We start from the raw sequence: 7,897 nt of genomic DNA, 5'->3' as shown, positions 1-7,897 counted from the left end.
TTAGATCCAAATCATATATTAATTGAGAAGCATCCAAACCCAATACATCTAAGGACAAGAGAACTAGCCACAGAGAGGGGCTCAGAAGATAGTTACAGGCCTTGCAAGAGAGCAAGGGTCTGCAATAGACAAAATTTGTTAGTAAGTCATGGATTACTTGTGGTAATATGTAACACAATACTTGACCCGTCTAGCCAAAAAAGGTCTAGTTCTAGCAACTAGGGAATTTTTTGGAGACTGGTCCTTTATGTAAAATCTGATTTAGCTAGGTAAAATCCAAGACTAGATGAATGCAGGTGAGGAGTCTATCTTTTCTTGGAATTTTTTTTGGCTTAAAGCTATTGTCTATCCAAGAGTACACTTGCTCCTACCACTTGGGAAGTAATTCTTTATTGGATCACTATCATTGTATACTAGAATGAGGCTTCATTCTAGTATACAATTCTTTATTGGATCACTATCATTGTATACTAGAATGAGGCTTCATTCCCATATGCCATGTATAAAGATAATTTTAAGACCGGGTTGTTTTTGTACTAATTTTTGCCTTTTCTCTATAGCCAGCTTTTGGATTTTTGTCACCATTCTATCTGATTAGGATAGAATATGGTGACAAAAAAAATCAGCGAAATCCAATCTACCTAGCTTTAATCTAGTTACAGGGTATATGCATGCTAAGGTGGTACACTAGCTACTTGATTTTTGGGGGCTAGCCACTTCATGTTACTACCTAAGTTTGTAAGTGGTGGAGGTCACTTGTAGTACTGAATTTGAGAACATGGGGGTTTTTTTTTCAATATATACATATTAGTGTCTTTTTTTTTAGAGTGAGTTGAGTGGCTTGGGCCCCTTTGTAACAGCCGCGATCGGAGAGCTGGGGGCATGGCTATCATGCACCAAACGGGCTCAGTCCTCTCCACAGCACATCAAGGAGCGGGTGGGGAAAGAAAGGAAGGCACACAGGCACAGGTCTCAGGAGCAAGAAGCAAGGCAGAAGGAGAGCAAGCCGGTGAGGAAGACACCACCCAGGCACGTCGTGCATGCTTCTCCAAACAAGAGTTGCATCCTCTACTTCTGAGGGGGAGGACCATGACACACGCAGGGTGAAGAAGAGAAGGCCAAATCCTACTCATGCAACACCTGTTGTAGAGGAGAGGCAAGCTCGTCATTCCCGATCAAACCAAAATGTCGGAACCCCCGCTTCTCCTGCACCAATGTCTAGGTGGCAGCCTCCTCATGTCAACTTTGAGAGGAAGAGCCAGTTTTGCATGACAAAAGCAGAGGCCCATGAGGTGTACAAGCTTAATTGTGCTGGACAGGATCCTAGGCTCCTCAATGAGGAGGATTTTCCAGATGAAGACTGGCTGCAAGTGTTTACTGAGGTGCCAAAGAGAGGCAGCAAAGTCAAATGCCGGTTTGTTAAGAAGGAATTCTGGAGAAAATTCTACTCCATGTTCACTTCGGTGTAACAGGAGCCTCCTGGGAACTATGGTATGGAGGTAACAAAGGCATTTTCTAGGGGTTTGCTCTATGAACATTTGAGAGGGTTGTGAATTGGGTAGCTTTTGTTGAGAGCATTGTAGCCAATATGGAATCTAGCAAGCTACAACTGAAGAAACGGAGATGGGTAGCGTTCCACTCCGCAAGTGCACCGCAGAGCTCGTGGCGCATGACCATGGTTACGAATGTAGATGATGGGGATGCCAGCAGAGGTTCTGGCTTGCACAATGCGGCCAAAGTTTCAAAGCTTGGAAATTTGTCTCTTCGTGAACTTGATGATGTTGGAATGGCTGTGGCACTCAGCCAAGAAAAGGCATTAATGTAGTACCATGAAGCGTGTAAAAGACGAGATTCCATGCAGGCAAATGTGCATCAAAATGAGGGGGCAATGTCAATCATTAACAGTGTGACAACGCAGCTTGCTAAAGCCAAACATCGATTGGGGGAGCTGCAATCATCTGCAGCGGACAGTGCTCATGTGAAAAGGGAGAAGGCACGGGTCTTCAAGCTCAAAATGACGCTAGAGACCTTGCAAGCTGAGGTAGAGGATGATGACTGCAGTGTAGAGTTACTTGAGATTACTAGGGAAATTGAGATTTCATTTGCAGGTTCCACCCCCCAAAGTGACACCACCTAATGATGAGATATTGCAGGTGCTTGATAGCTGCAGTGCATGTGGCCTGCTCATGTATGAGGAAGAGGCGTTGGGGATATTCATACTCCCCTACAAACATGCTTACCACATACATTGTTTTGCCAACCTTGCTGGCAAAGAGGGAAAATGCTTGGCTGCAAGTTGTGGTCGTCTCATCCTAGATAATATCAAGGAATTAATGTTTGTAGACAGCGGGGGCGACACATCTCCTAGATGCTTAAACTTTGGTAAGTAGGTCATTTTGCTCATTTACATATGGTATTTGTGAATGTGGCTGAGAATGTGCATTGTTATTACCATCTTCCTAGGTATCATATGGGTAGGCACCTAACATAGAGATAGTTGTGTTTGTGGTAGAATTAGTCTACTACCAGTACATCTTCAGGCCTGTGCATACTTGTAGGTGTCATATGAGCATGATCTCAAAGGTATCTAACTATAATTGCATCTCCACAAGTACTATCTTCCAAAGTGGTGCTTACTGGGGCAGACATCTACTAGTGTGACATGAAGGGTAGCCACCTTGTTAGACAGTAGCTATGGTGCCTATTTCTTAATGGCTGGCATTTTCCCTCCAAGAGAACTGTGGTACCTCTTGTACGTGTGGTAGCAATGTGGTTGGCTAGGTGTTACCATGTATAGGTGTTCTAGACTAGATATTAACTAGGTAGGTCTTAGCTTGCAAGGTGGCAGTTAGCTGGGTGGTAGATGGCTAGCTACTGACTAGCTACCACTAGCTACTCAGAGCTAGCTAGTGACTAGCTATTGCTGAGTGGTGGCTACCTCTAGTCAACACTACCTAGTCACAGGTAGCCACCCTTCAGCACTACCTAGTCACAAATGCTGACTTGCTAGCTGGTTGGGTAGTATGTGACTAGGTGGCTAGTGACTATGTGGTAGCTTCTACAAAGGGGGTAGTACCTATGGTAGGTGGTGGTCCACCCCACCCAAGTCAGACCTGCCTAGTCACAAGTGCTGACTTGGTTGCTGGCTGGATAGTAGGTGGCTAGGTGGCTAGTGACTTATGTGCTAACTACTCCAAAGGTGGTAGCTATGGTAGGGGGTGACTACCACTTTATTTCCATGATCATGTGTCTTACATTCAATATTTAGGCACCAATGTTGTACTGGCTAAATTGTAGCTACTATGGTTTGAGCCACCCAGCACAGTGTTGTTACCCACTAGTATTGTGGTAGCTACCAGTCTGGGGATAGCTACCTTTTTCATGCAATGGTATCTAGCATGGTGGGACATAATCTTTAAGGTTATATCCATTGATGGTTAGCTTGTCATAACCTAAATTGACTAATGCTTGTACAGAATCTACCTCCAAGAAAAAAAGTGAGGTGCAGGTCCTTTCAACCAAATCAGATGACAGTTTTGGTAACCCTCTCTTCGGGGACATTCGTACAATATTTGTATGGTTTTGTCAATAAATGTTTCCTAAGCTTCCTATCTATTGATCAGATGCTGAAAAGGGTGATCTAAACACCGAAGTGATCTCCAAAGAGGTCAAAGTGGGCGCTATGATTAGTGTTCTCTCCGATAAGGAAGAGAGACATTGCAATCTAGAAGTTAACAACAGTTCCTTGGGTCCTCAGAAACAGATGTACCTGATATAGAGGAAACCCAATTAATGGATGGTGATGTGCTCCCCATTGCGCATGAAATGCTTGCGGAATCACCACTTGTCAGGGAAGAAGTGGAGATCTTCAAGAGCCAGTATCCTAGAAAACCCTTGACATCCATACCGGTGAACCAAGAGAAATCTCCCTCAAAAAGCCCTAATATTGCAGAGGCTTTTGCAGCGGCAAGAAATGCAAAAAAAACGCAAAGGGACTTCAGGTATAACTGGGTAGTCTTTGAGATGTTTGCATCTGTATGGATTGATTAGGGTGTTTATTAATAGTTACTACTCCTACAGGGGGGCGAGGGGAGACCAGAATGAAAGGTTGGATGCAACCAAAGAGTCAGAGAGTGCTAAAGAGAAGGATTCTGTGGTTGTAGATGGGGACACCGTTGCAGTAAGTGGAGAAAACCTCAAAAAAGGTGTTGCAAACACACGGGTAAAAATATGCCTGGCTTAGACTCTACCTAGTGTCCATGAGTGATGCTTTATAGCCAACCCTTCCATGAGCCTTTTTGGTTGTACCATCCTTTTTGTATCAAACCACTATCCTTCTTTGTACCGCAATCTTTTCGTAATGTAACAATAGAATGTTTGGAGGTGAGACCCATTTTCTCTTTAAAAAAATTAATATTGCAACTTTCTAACTCTTGCGTTATGTTTGTTTAGAGGAACTCAAACCCTTGGGCTACAACAGGTGGAAATGGGTAATTCCCCAAGGATTGAAAGGGGTTTTGAAGATCTTGTCTACTTTACGACGCACAGGTTTTGCCAACACAGCAAAAACACCAAAGGAGCTGCTTCTGCTGATACAATCTTTGGCTATTTTTCCTGGAAAAGGAAGGCACTGACATGAAGAGTGGTATAATGTCTGATGATGAATCACAGGATCCTACTGTCGGGGCATCCATGCATGTGCACCCAGCGGCCCCTCCAGACTTCATCCCTGTCGGTGATGCTCAGAAATATTCCCCTCTAGGGCAAGATGTGCAGCTAAAGCCTCCGAAAGAAGTGCATTTGCCAAAGTTACAACAAGATGTAAGTTCTTGTACAAAAAGGTGAAAGTATGTTCTAATGCCTTTCCCAATTAGCATTGTGACTGCTCCACTGATGGAGGGTATGCCACCTCCAACCTGTCCTGCTCAAAAAGTCCTGGTATTAGACATGAATGGGGTTCTCTTGAGAAGATACCCCAATCTAGAGATCCCTCCAAGAACCAAATATTTTCTCTATCGAAAAGTGTTCAAGGGAGGCACTGACCGTGGCACCTTTTGCATAATCAGGCCAGATGTGCTTCAATTTCTTCGTGAATGTGCAGAAATCTTTCACCTTTGCATCTGGTCCAGCTGCACTAACAGAAACATGAATATTACACTTAAGGGTTGCTTGAGCAGGATGCACCCCAGAATCTGGAAAGAGCAATTTTGCCAAACTGACTTCGTCAAATTGCCTTTTAGACTTACTGATATCAAAGAGCTGCAAGGCGGCGAAGCAAAACCAGTTTTTGTAAAGGGATTACCATAGCTTTTAAAAAGGAGACCAGATTGGAGTGTATCATCGATTCTTATGGTGGATGATACACGGTACAAAAATATTCTCAACAGTGATACAACCATGATATGTCCAACATTTCAACCGGATGACGAATCACAGGATCGCTACCTCACGAACACTCTATAGCCGTGGCTAAAGGGGTGGAACTGTGTGCAAGATCCTGATCAGTATGTTAGGATGCACATGATATCAAATGAGAAGGACCAAGTTTCCCAATATGTTATCAAATATTGGTCACAGAGAAAAGCGACTCGATCGTAAGAGACCAAGTTTAGGTTTGGTCCTATGTACTTGTGTAAACAGCCAATGGGAGTTGATAACCCCTTTTTGTATCATTGACCTATTTATATCAGCCTTCTTGAATCTGTAACTGGCTTCATACTAAAATGGATATCTCATACTTCTTGGCATTTGTGATTTTTTTGGGAAATGATACGCGGTACTTCAAGTCATTTGTAATTGATTTGAAATTTTTAAATCTTAGTCAACTGTGTTGTCTCCTCCCTGCAAATGCCACCAATATAAATCCTATTGTATGGTAGATGTCTATTCCTGCATGGTAGATGCCTGTTTATGAATGTTAGCTCTGTTTTCTACATGGTAGCTGCCTATTCTTGACTGGTAGCTATTTATTTTTGCATGGTAGTTGTCTGTTTAAGATTGGTAGCTAGTTTCTTATTAGTGGTAGCTATCTATTTTCAACATGGTAGCTAGCTGCTCAGACTGGTAGCTATCTTGTATTAGCATGGTAGCTAGCTTTATCTACATGGTAGCTCTATGTGGAAGCTATCTATTTCTTTCTGGTAGCTACCTATTTCTACATGGTAGCTACCTGTTGTCTCATGGTAGCTACCCCCTCTGACTCATGATTCATACTCATGACAATTTTGAAATAGAAGATTGTGTGCATGGGAGAGATAGAGAGAAATGAAAGGGAGGGAGGGAGGGGGAGAGAGAGAGAGAGAGAGAGAGAGAGAGAGAGAGAGAGAGAGAGAGAGAGAGAGAGAGAGAGAGAGAGAGAGAGAGAGAGAGAGAGAGAGGGAGGGGGGGAGAGAGAGGATGCTAGTTTTACAGTTCCAATTTTTTAATTGATTCGCGGTTGGAGTTTGATGATGAGGCCTTGTGCCTTGGTCTGGGAACCATCAGCTGAAGACTTTAATCCTCTTCTTGGATGTTCATTCTTCCTACCGCTTACCAAAAGCTCCTATTGTGGATCCTTAATCCTAATCCTATGCATTTTTTGTTCTGGCTGAGGCTCATCCCCTTGGGGTTTTGCTGTGATATAATTTTTCAAGGGTTTTACCTCGGTGATTTTCAGCCTTGTGTTTTCAGCCGTTACGGTGTAGTTTTATGTTACAGTTTTTGCCCACCTTCTTTTTTGCGAAGAGAGAGAGAGAGAGAGAGAGAGAGAGAGAGAGAGAGAGAGAGAGAGAGAGAGAGAGAGAGAGACCATGACTTGAGGATGCTAGTTTTTCTCACCTGTAAGGCAATTGTCTGTGAATCCTTTTCACCCAAATCTGTCCATGTCAGACTTGTAGAAAAGAATTCAAATTTCGTTGATGGAACCATAAAACCCATCTATGGTCTCAAAGAGCGGTAATTCATTCAATTAATACCTAGACTCATTCGCACACACATACTTTAAACTTGTTTCCTCGCTCAACACCTGGTTGGCTCGAAAGTCGGGTGCCCCTTGCAGTATTTATTTTTTAGTTAGAAGTGGGATATTACAATGGCTTTGAATACCAAGGTTCCTGACTTGTTCACACCTAGTCATCACCCGCTCTGGCTAAATTGAGGTTTAAGGATTCAGAGGAGATTTTGGAATTTTGGTTGGATTATTGTTTGTTCATTGACGATGAGGCCTTGTGCCTCCAACCCTAAACCATCAGCTGAAGACTTCCCTACCCACAACAACCTCCCAAGTGAAAGGAAGGTACCATTACAGAGCAAACACTTCTCTACCCACATCAACCTCCAAAGTGAAAGGAAGGAACCATTACATGTACAAAAATAGAGAGCAGACGTCCTATTGTGAATTAGAGCCCAAGAACAACATAGCAGTATATCCTTGCACCATTTAATTTGGAAGAAACAAAGGATACTTTACTTATTGAATATACTGGAAATTCTAAGGTCCCTATGTATCAAAGGGAATGCTGTTGTGAACAGCCTCATATACATCGGGGGACATCATAAACAAGTTGTGGTCGATTCTCTCCATGGGAAACTTGATAGCTCTCACAAGGTGTGATAACATATAAACTTCGTGCTTCGAGTGCAAGAGCTTGTATTCATGTGGATTTCCAGATCGCTGCTCATACCAAATTCCCTTGACCACATAAGATCCTCACAGGCAATAATTACCCCAAGCATCGATAATTGGAGACTCGATGCATGACTCCTCTCCCGTGCACTTCAACAAATAGAAGTCCACAAGCTCTTCATTGTCTGCACTTGCAGCAATAGCAAAGTTATCATCTACATGCAGAACATCTGTTAGGGCATCATAATGCCCTTCATAGGCTGGATTGTCTGTTTCTTCCTCCGCCTCAAAGTC

At 43.1% G+C, this 7,897-nt stretch overlaps 2 pseudogenes; both read left to right on the top strand.

Moving 5' to 3' along the window:
• The first annotated feature begins 778 nt into the window (after window positions 1-778).
• On the top strand, window positions 779-3,778 carry LOC147439443 (uncharacterized; annotated as a pseudogene).
• A 14-nt stretch (window positions 3,779-3,792) lies between these two features.
• LOC147439442 (uncharacterized) lies at window positions 3,793-5,598 on the top strand (annotated as a pseudogene).
• Window positions 5,599-7,897: the final 2,299 nt, after the last annotated feature.

Source organism: Adiantum capillus-veneris, chromosome 16, assembly GCF_014529385.1.
Source record: "Adiantum capillus-veneris isolate H3 chromosome 16, ASM1452938v2, whole genome shotgun sequence".
Taxonomy (NCBI): domain Eukaryota; kingdom Viridiplantae; phylum Streptophyta; class Polypodiopsida; order Polypodiales; family Pteridaceae; genus Adiantum; species Adiantum capillus-veneris.
The sequence above is the reverse complement of the archived record's forward strand: the minus strand, read 5'-3'. Positions and strand labels throughout refer to the sequence as shown.